This window comes from Equus caballus, chromosome 11 (genome assembly GCF_041296265.1).
Source record: "Equus caballus isolate H_3958 breed thoroughbred chromosome 11, TB-T2T, whole genome shotgun sequence".
Taxonomy (NCBI): domain Eukaryota; kingdom Metazoa; phylum Chordata; class Mammalia; order Perissodactyla; family Equidae; genus Equus; species Equus caballus.
In genome coordinates this window covers 29,145,741-29,156,767 of record NC_091694.1, presented here as the reverse complement: position 1 = coordinate 29,156,767, position 11,027 = coordinate 29,145,741, and the positions used below count along the sequence as shown (strand labels likewise).

The window sequence follows — 11,027 nt, the reverse complement described above, 5'->3', positions numbered from 1 at the left end:
TAATCTCTTCCTATTTTTTGATAGGGTTGTTTGTTTTTTTGTTGTTGAGTTGTGTGAGTTCTTTATATATTTTGGAGATTAACCCCTTTTTGGATATATGATTTGCAAATATGTTCTCCCAGTTTGTGGGCTGTCTTTTCATTTTGTTCCTGGTTTCCCCAAAGGAATTTTTAAAATGATTTTTCTTCCATTCTGACTTCTCTTGTGGGTCTGGCATAGGAAACACGACTTTTGGAAGTTTCAGTGTGCCTAGAAATGGTATGAGTGGTGTTTGAGAAAAATGTGAAATATATTTAAGTGACAATGGAATAGCAAGAAATAGTATAATTTCAATTTCAGAGAAAGTACTCTCATTAAAAGTTTATAGAGGATATTTCATTTCATCAAACATTTATTGAGCATCCAATATGCGGGACACTGTGCTGTTTGCCATGGATACAGAAAGATAAATAAGATCTTTTCACTGCCCTTAAAGACTGACAATCCATTGAGGTGCAGTGGGTGATAAAATGAGGTTGCATGGAAGAATGGAATCAGCGCAGGTTGTGGAATGAGAAGACCTGGGTTTGAGTCCCAGCTCAAGGGTTCAAACATATTTCTTTTTAGGATAGATGTGCTTTGCAATGAAAGTGATGCTGGGTTCCCTACTGAACTGTAGTTCTGTTGAAGGATGTCATCTTTCCTTTCCAGGGAGAAGAAACTGAAACACCAACAGGGAACCAGCAAAGGGGGATGGACGTAAAATTGATCACAGAAGCCCCAGTCTGTGAATAAGCCTTGGGCATTTATAGGGTACCTACCCACCATCCCTTTCTGTAGATCAAGCAGACGCAGTGAGACAGCTTCATGCTATTGGTTGATTGACTGTCTTGTTTGAAGGTGGGAGGGACATGAAGAGAACAGAAGACAGGAAGACCAAGTCTAGCTACATTATTTTACATAAGGAAACCAGAGTAATAAATCATGCTCTTATGGCTGAATTTTTGAGTCATAATATATTTTAAGCTTATATGTATTCATTACAGAAACAGTGAGATTTGCAGAGAAAAATTCCAACATATAAACTTGAAACTGTTGTTCATTTTTTTCTTCTCATTCACAAGGTTGAATAACCACACACAAAGCAAATATCTTTAACACATACCTTCTATGTTTATTTGCCTTCCTCAGAAAACTTGAAGCTCTAGGAAGCCAGTAAGACTATCTTGACATTTTAACACCCCTCCTTGTCAAAATACCTGACTTTGAGTGGAAATTCAATAAATGTGTGCATTAACAAATAAATGATTGGTCAAAGTAAAGAGCTTTGCTAGTTTCATTGTGCTACACCAACATTACAAAATGTACTAAACAAGAGGAGGGTTAAAACCAAAAATGCTTTATAAATGAAATATTTTTGCTGTTCTCTAAAATGTAGAAAGAATTTGGATAGGCAAAAAAAGAGCCGAAGGAAGGCAAATTCTGGCCACAGGAACAGAATGTTGAAAGAGCGCGATGAGGACGTGGACTTGTTCACGAAAGAGCATGAGAGCCCTGAGGATCCTAATGTTCTAAATTATATGTTCCCAGAAACATCAAATACCATAATTGATCCTTAGTCTGTTAATATCTCTAACTGAGGTTCACTGCTGAAATGGAAAGAGAAGCTTTTATTTACTTTCAGATTAAATCTTATTTTTTCAGCGTAATTCATATATATGGTCAAAAAACCCAAATCATTTTAAAAGGCTTGTACCAAATCATAGATTTCCCTGCCCCACCTCACAATGCTGCTCCCTCAAACCAACTGTTTTTCATTCTTTTTGTGAGTTTAATTTTGCTGTTTCTTCTTGTAATTACTCTATTTTATTCTAAGTGATGTGCCTGTACTGTAACTTTTTGATTTATCAGTTTTAGATACTTATCAGTTTGACATTATCCAGAACTCACAGTCTATTTGTAAAAATGTGGATAAAGATTTAGCTCCTATACCCACCTCCATCCTAAATTCCCTTTTCTGTTTTTCTAATATGGTTATCTTCTCGGTTTTTTGTTATATCAAAAATCAATGTCTGTGTTATTATGATTGTTGTTTTTCTGTTCAGCCAAAAAGTATGCTATGAAAACATCTCCTTTCTTAGTTAAAATTTTTTACACTATTTTTTTCCATTTGCTCTCTTATGAGGCATCAATGTTTTGTTTCCCCACGTTTCAACAGCTTTGTCCAATACCTATCAATAATTTTCTTTCACAAAAAGCATTAGTTCATAGCTTACCTGGAGACTCAGACACCTCTTATCATCTGCTCCAACCTAAATTAGGTGTTCTCTAGGCCTTGTTTTACAGTCGTTCTTCTAGAACTTTCCTTTACTATTCCCCTGGTTTCTTGAATTTTGTGTCTTTCTGTTTTTTAACTAGGGATTCCAGAGAGGTGGCTTTTAAAAAGTAGGTCTAGGGGCTGGCCTGGCAGCGTAGTGGTTAAGTTCGCATGCTCCACTTCAGGAGCCCAGGGTTCACCGGTTTCGATCCTGGGTACAGACTATGCACTGCTCATCAAGCTATGCTGAGACAGTGTCCAACATACAAAATAGAGGAAGATTGGCATAGATGTTAGCTCAGCAACAATCTTTCTCAAGCAAAAAGAGGAAGATTGACAACAGATGTTAGCTCAGAGCCAATCTTCCTCACCAAAAAGAAAAAAAAATCAGGTCCATACAAAAGATATGAGAGATGCAAAAGACTTCACAAATAATCTAGCCCAATTCTTTCTTTTTACTGATTAGGAAACTGAGGCTTAGAAAAGCAAAATGATTTGCCCAAGATCTCCCAATTGGCAGTGCAGAGTGGAAACTGTAACTTGTCTCTAGGCCCAGAGTTTTCTGAACAGTGTTAGAGCACAGAGAACTCATTATGCATGTAGGGAAAGAAACACACATTTTTCTGTCTAGTCCAGAGCATGGAGGTTCTTATCTCTTCTCTGGAACTTATTACTTTTTTCTATCATATATCACATTCAATTCTTGAAGGATGCTCTGATAGATATAAGCTTTTAAAGAAGGTAAAAGAAGGCAAACATGAGGGTAAACAGCCCTCATGTTTCCACAGTGAGTGAGTTTCCTGAAACACAGTGATAGGCCCTCCCTTTGAGTGGTTTGGTTGTACGTTTCAGGAAATGATCTGTTAATGTTTCTGGACACAGATATGCTTGGAGATTGATGAATTGAGATTTTTATTAAACTTTATTCTTTTTGCACTTTTGATTTTTCTTTGTATGATGCTCAGTAAGGAAATATACAATGTGACTTTCTAAGTCAACAACTGTCGATACTCATGCATTGGCCTCTCCAGTGTAGCTTTCCAATAAGCATGACTGCAGCCATGATTAACATAGCCAGAAATGTTACAAACAGCTGTGCAACTATTACAACCAGCAATTAAAGTGCAGCTCCAGATGTCCCATACTCAGAACTACAGCCCGAGGTGGCTGCTGCATGGAGCTGATTACATGAAAACTGTCAGTTTTAGCCTATCTTGTGAGTGTTTATACCTGGTAACCATTAGCTCTCACCCGCTTACAATGTTGATGTCCAAGCTAATTGCAATCATAGTTCACATAGCCCAGAAAAAAGGAAAAAAAGGCAGTCTTAAATGGATGCAGCCTTCACTGAGGCTCATGAGGATTTCCAGTAAAGACGGAAGCAGGTGGAAGCAGCTTTCAAGTCCCTTGATGTGTTTCCTGCACACTGCATCTGCATCTTCCTTCCTCACCAGTTATTGTCATGATGTCAGAAAATAAGCAAACTGCTCATCAGGAAAAGTTTGTCAGCATTCTGCTTCCATCTGAAAGAATATTCACCCATAGAATTAGAGAGATTGTATAACATATTCTCATATACACCCTGCCCTACAGTCAGCTGAGCATAGGGTTGTTGACTAGAAATTTATATCACCTCAGAAGAGAAAAATGTCAATTTGTAAACGTTTGCCCAATATTTATGTAAACATCAGTGGATGCACATTCTGATACCAGTAGGTCCCAGATCCCAGCCTTGAATTCTGAAGATTAATAAAGAGATTCAGAGAGGGAGAAATGTACTTGCTGGTGTTGGAAGGACACAGAATTCTCTGGATAATACTATAAACTATGATTCCTATTGTGAACAGGGATCTGAGTATATCTGTGGCATTAATAAAAATTATTATTTTTCTGGACTTAGATTGCACAGGCACTGAGAATGATTATTTGTTGTACAAGAGCTATTTTTATGTGTTTTATGTTGAATTAAATATTTACCCATTGGAGAGGCAGCAAGAATCCTCACTCTGCACTTTAAAGAGGGCAGAGCGGATTTGCTAACATCCACCCTGGACTGTTCCGCCAAAGCCTTGGACCCCCTCTCTCTCTCACCACCTTCGGCGTAAGTATTGGCCGAAAAACTTAGATTTGCTTTGCATTGGGTTTCATTCATGCTATGAGGTCGAGGTGGGTGTTGGAGATATTGTGGGTGGGAGAGTAACTAAAATAGGGTAGAGATTTATTCTGAGTTGGCTTGAAAAAGAGAAATGAGTTGCCCTTCTAGAAAAGGAAAATATGGCTAACAACTGGGATTAGTTAATAAAGGGACTTGCTTAAATTCGTTCATTGTTTTCTGTTTTTCCTTGTCACCTGGAGGAGGGCATATTAAACAGTTTTAAATATATCTTTTGTTATTGCCTCTTGGGGAAATCTGGCATTCTGACGTGGATTTGTGTCTTGGGAAACAAAATATCTGAGCTACAAAGAAGAGGGATGTCTGCCCCATATTCTGTGTTCTCTTTCACACAGATGTCCATCTGGAGGTAACAATACCCTACTGAGCGGGCAGTTTTATAGCGGATTTAGGCAGCGACCAGCAATAGCTTGAGAAATGACCCTCCGTGGAGCTGGGTCAATAGGGAGGTGCAATTTGCTGAGATATTCCTTGTATCCAGTGAGGCCGCAGACAATCCTGCTTCTCCTTCTGCACTGTAGACCAACACCCACCTGGCACACAAATGCAACCCATGGTGATGCTATGAAATGTTAGAAAAGCTGGGTGTTTCCAGAAAGTAGAGTGCCAGTTTCAGAAGAGAAGGAGCTTGAAATTTTCTCTACTCTCTATTTCTGTTCTTTCAGTGGTTACGTAACTTAAAATGCCTGTTTGATCAATTTCTCCTCCTTCCCAAGATGGAATTATTTATCCCACATGCACGATGACTTGGGGAAGAGGGGGATCCTGGAATGGGTTAAGATAATTTTTGATCATTTCTTTTTTGCTTTTGGATGATTCTAGATTCTATATAGCAAATGAAATGATTTGTACGCTCCTGAGGTTCCAGTAATCTGGTCTAAGAGCAAGAAATCTGTGCACCCATTCTAAGGGCTTACCACCTCCTGCTTGCTCGATAAGCTGCAATCAGACACTTTCATGAAGTGTCAGGACTCACACCATTTCTGGTTATTTTCTCCACCCTGAGTTTTCCCAAGTCACTCTGTGTTAGCTCTCTATTGCTGCTGTAAAAAATTACCACAGACTTAATGGTTTAGAGAAGACAAATTTATCTTAACAGTTCTGTAAGTTAGATATCTGATCCAGGTCTCATTGGGCTAAAATCAAGCTGTTGGCAACAGTGTTCCTCTGTGATGGCTCTAGGGGACAAATTCTTTTCTTTGCACTTTCTGGCTTCTAGAAAGCCTGCATTCCTTGGCTTTTGACCCCCTTGCTCATCCTCAAAGCCTACAGTAGCCAGTTGGGTTCTTTTCACATCACATCAGCTCCAAAATTCTCTTCTGCCTTCCTTTTTCGTTAAGGATCTTTGTGATTACATTGGGCCCACCCAGATAGTCCCAAATAAACTCCCTATTTTAAGGTCAGCTGATTATCCACCTTAATTACATCTCCAAATTTAATTCCCTTTTGCCATGTAATCTAATATATTGATTGGTTTTGGGGATTAGGATGTGGACATCACTAAGGGTCTATTATTCTGGTCTACCACATACTTTCTCGTCCCTGCCTCTTTCCTATGTCCCAGATGCACATGTTCAGCTGCTTGCAGATAACTTACCCAGGATGTCTCACCAAAACCTTGAACCGAACCCATATTCTTTCCCAAGAACTTTTTTCCAGATTCTCTTTTATTGATGGTGGTAGGTTTATTCTCCTAGTCGTCTGAGCTTTAAGGTTTCGGAATCATGATTGAGTTTTCTTTTCTCTCCCTTCTTCATCCAAATCAAGTGCAAAATCAATTTGTTTCTGAAATCTCTTTTTATTTCAAGTCCAACTGCTAGAAATGGAATTTGGGTCCTCATTATATCAAAACCTATTTAAATAAACTCATCTGATTTCTTGGTCTTCACCCCTGCCTCTCCATACTCCAGTGTATCCTATACCTGCTTCTAGATTGAGCTCGCGACAATTCTGGTCATGGCGCTCTCTCATTCTCCTTCTTAGAAGTCTTCAGTGGCATCCCCTCAGTGTGATAGTCACATCTTTCCTCAATATGGTCACAACCTACTTTCCACCCAGATTTAGCTTCAGTCAACATTAATTTGAATTTGCACTCTCATTTAATCCTCAAAACAACAGTGTTAGGTGTACTTTTTCCTCCTCTTTGAGGCCCAGAGAGATTAAGGATCTTGACTAAGGTTGTCTAGAACATAAGTGCAGAACTGAGACTTGGATCTCTTGATCCCAAGTTCATTGCTATTTGCATGACTATCTTGGTGCTTCCTCTCCTCCTCATCCCCTAACATGCAGACCAAGATGGGCCCTCATTTCTACCCGATCTTCCTCAGGTTCTCAATTTTTTGCTATTGCTTATGATGTCTATTCTTCCCAGACTCCTTTGTCCTCAAATCATTCCTACCTATTAAAATTAAGTCCATCCTTGAGGCCCATTTCATATGTTGTGATCTCCATGAAACCTTGGCTATTGCTCCTTACTTTGATTATCTTTTGGTCCTTCTTTGTCACGTTGTTTTGTCAAAACTTCCTGAGACTTGTATTAAAGTTATTTGGTCCCTTGACTTAAACCACTATATCCTTGTTGGCAAGTAGTCTAAAGATTAGTACGTGGACTCTGGAGCCAGACTTCCTGGGTTTAAATTCTGACTTTACTCTTACTGAGTCTGTGACCCTCAGCAAATTAGTCAATATTTCTGTGCCTCATCTGCACAATGGGGTGAGTTAATAGTACTTATTTTCTCGAATGTTGTAAAGATCAAGTGAATTAATATTCATAAGGCACTTAGAACTATCTGTCTCAAAGTCAGCACTCAGTGATTTCAGCTTATGACTGTAGTTATTACCGTGTTAGTTTTTCACTACACCCTCCCTAACACACACAACAGTGTCTTCCCTATAGGGATGAAAAGGTAAAAATGCATGTTTATGTTCTCATTTCATATGAAGGATGGACGTGATTTTTAAAATATATTTCAATCTAATTTGGAAGTAGATGGGGATAATCATGCAAGTCAATAAAATATAAATTTTAAAAAAGAGATAATGTTGTATAATTAGATCTTGTTCTTCATCCTGATTTCTCTGCAACTGCACTACCATTATACTCCAATATTCTCTACTCAATATTTGCCTTTTTGGCTAGCTCCCTTTTTACTGTCATGTGACTATAACTCTATCAGTTTTGTGATGTTGATAGAGATACAAAAGCACCTATAATTTTTGCATATGATTCCAATTTAGGAAGTTACCACTATGATAGAAAAATTAATCAAGGTTCAAACTTATCATTAAATAAGAATGCTGGTCAGAATCCAATAAGGTTTTCTTACAAAGGAATTAAAAACCTTACAATTGTTATTCCATGATCAAATTATATATACACAGACTGAAAGGCCTTGGCTCAGCAGAAGCTCGTTGCTGTAAAACTGATGTATTTAGAAAATTAAAATGATTATTGAGGTAGGCACCCTTGGTTGACAAACCCAACATCCATTCTCAATCCTTTCTCCTTGGCTATGCTTTGTTAGCAACCCTTCTTGCTGTGAGTAGGCACATGGGGGACACTTCTGGCTCATGAAGTGTGAATACAGGCATACCTCATTTTATTGTGCTTCACTTTGTTGTGCTTCACAGACATTGCACTTTTTACAAATTGAAGGTTTGTGGCAACCTATGTCAAGCAAGTCTATTTGCCTTATTTTTCCAACAGCATTTGTTCACTTTGTGTCCCTGTGTCACATTTTGGTAATTCTTGCAATATTTCAAACCTTTTAATTATTATGTTTGTTATGGTGATCTTTGATGTTACTATTGTAATGCTTTTGGGGCGTCATGAACCACACTGATGTAAAACAACAAATTTAATCAGCAAATGTTATGTGAGTTCTGATTACTCCCCCAATTGGCTGTTCCCCCTTTTCTCTTCCTCTCCTCAGGCCTTCCTATTCCCTGAGATACAACAAAATTGAAATTAGGACAAATAATAACCCTACAATGGCCTCTAAGTGCTCAGGTGAAAGGAAGAGTCGCACAGCTCTCACTTTAAATCAAAAGCTAGAAATGATTAAGCTTAGTGAGGAAGGTACGTCAAAAACTAAGACAGGCCAAAAGCTAGGCCTTTTGCCCCAAACAGTTAGCCAAGTTGTGAATGCAAAAGAAAAGTTTTTAAAGGAAATTAACAGTGCTACTCCAGTGAACACATGAATGATAAGAAAGTGAAAGAGCCTTATGGCTGATACGGAGAAATTTTTAATGGTCTGGATAGAAGATCAAACAAGCCTAATCCAGAGCAAGGTCCTAAGTCTCTTCAATTCTGTGAAGGCTGAAAGAGGTGAGGAGCTTCAGAAGAAAAATTTGAACCTAGCAGAGGTTGGTTCATGAGGCTTAGGGAAAGAAGCTGTCTCTATAACATGAAAGTGCAAGGTGAAGCAGCAGGCGCTGATATAGAAGTTGCAGCAAGTTATCCAGAAGATCTAGCTGAGATAATTAATGAAGGTGGGCACACTAAATAACAGATTTTCAATGTAGAAGAAACAGCCTTCTATTGGAAGAAGATGCCATCTAGGACTTTCACAGCTAGAGAGGAGAGGTCAATGCCTGGCTTCAAGGCCTCAAAGGACAGGCTGATTCTCTTGTTAGGGGCTAATGCAGCTGGTGACTTTAAGTTGAAGCCAGTCCTCATTTACCATTCCAATGTCCTAGGGTCCTTAAGAATTATGCAAAATCTGCTCTGTCTGTTTTCTATAAACAGAACAACGAAGCCTAGATGACAGCACATCTTTTTACAAAATAGTTTGCTAAATATTTTAAGCCCACTTTTGAGACCTATTGCTCAAAAAAAAGAGATTCCTTTCAAAATATTACTGCTCATTGAGGCCAGCCCAGTGATGCAGTGGTTAAGTTCGCACGTTTCGCTTTGGCGGCCCAGGGTTCACCAGTTCGGATCCCGTGTGTGGACATTTGCACTGCTTGTCAAGCCATGCTGTGGCAGGTGTCCCACGTATAAAGCAGAGGAAGATGGGCATGGATGTTAGCTCAGGGCTAATCTTCTCAGCAAAAAGAAGATTTGCAGCAGATGTTAGCTCAGGGCTAATCATCCTCAAAAAAAAAATTACTGCTCATTGACAAGGCACTTGGTCACCCAAGAGCTCTAATAGAGAGATGTACAAAAAGATTAATGTTGTTTTCGTGCCTGCTAACGCAGCATTCATTCTGTAGCCCAAGGATCAAGGAATAATTTTGACTTTCAAGTCTTATTATTTAAAAAGTACATTTTGTAAGGCTATAGCTGCCATAGATAGTGGTTCCTCTGATGAATCTGGGCAAAGTCAATTGAAAAGCTTCCAGAATGGATTCATCATTCTGGATTCCATTAAGAACATTAACAAGAATTTGGAAGAAGTTGATTCCACCCTTCACAGATGACTTTGAGGGGTTCAAGACTTCAGTGGAAGAAGTAACTGCAGATGTGGTAGAAACAGCAAGAAAACCAGAATTAGAAGTGGAGCCCAAGGATGCGACTGAATTGCTGCAATCATAATAAAACTTTAACGGATGAGGAGTTGCTTCTCATGGATGAGCAAAGACAGTGGTTTCTTGAGATGGAAACTGCTCCTGGTGAAGACGCTGTGAAGATTGTTGAAATGATAAAAAATGATTTAGAATAAGACCTAAATTTAGTTGATAAAGCAGCAGCAGGGTTTGAGAGGATTGCCTACAAATTTGAAAGAAGTTCTATTGTTGATAAAATCCCATCAACAGCATCTCATGCTACAGAGAAGTTGTTCATGAAGGGAAGAGTCAATCCACGGGGGAAACTTCATTGCCATCATGTTTTAAGAAATTGCCACAGCACCCCAGCCTTCAGCAACCATGACCCTTATCAGTCAGCAGCCATCAACATCCAGGCAAGACCCTCCACCAGCAAAAAGATTATGACTAACGGAAGGCTCAGATGATGGTTAGCATTTTGTAGCAATAAAGTACTTTTTGATGAAGGTATGTACATTTTTTTAGACATAATGCTATTGCAAACTTAATAGATTACAGTAGAGTGTAAATATAACTTTTATATGCACTGGGAAACCAAAAAATTTGTCTGACTCACTTTAATGTGATATTCCTTTATTGTGGTGGTCTGGAACCAAATCTGCAACATCTCCGAGGTATGTCTGTGGATGTCTGCTAGGGCAGGAGTTTCCTCAGAAACCTTTTCTTTTTTTTTAATAGAATAGTTGTTAATTATGGCATCTATTTCTCTCTTTTTATGCCTCAATGATTATGATGCTTGGAACTGTGGCACTAATCTTGTGAACATGAGAAAAAAGCGAAGAGAATCAGAGATGTGGGGCTGATATTTTGGAGATGCTTAATTAATGCTAGGAGGTGTCTATCTTTAGACTGATTGTTGCATAAGAAGGGAAAAAAAATCTCTTTTTTAAAGCCACATTTATTTGAATTCTTCAGTTACTTGCTGCTAAAAACATCCCTAGTCAACACAACTATTAAAATCAAAATAAACTAAGTTGTCAGCTGCTAAAAATCAAATACAACCTTAGGTTG

General features: G+C 38.6%; 1 long non-coding RNA gene across 2 annotated transcripts in view; it reads right to left on the bottom strand.

Moving 5' to 3' along the window:
* Positions 1–980: 980 nt before the first annotated feature.
* The window catches only part of LOC138916349 (uncharacterized), a 48,963-nt gene continuing 38,916 nt past the window's right edge, over positions 981–11,027 (bottom strand). For both annotated transcript variants that reach the window (XR_011423553.1, XR_011423552.1), the window contains exon 3: positions 981–3,819. This is a non-coding gene — a long non-coding RNA (uncharacterized lncRNA). The remainder of the gene's footprint in view (positions 3,820–11,027) is intronic.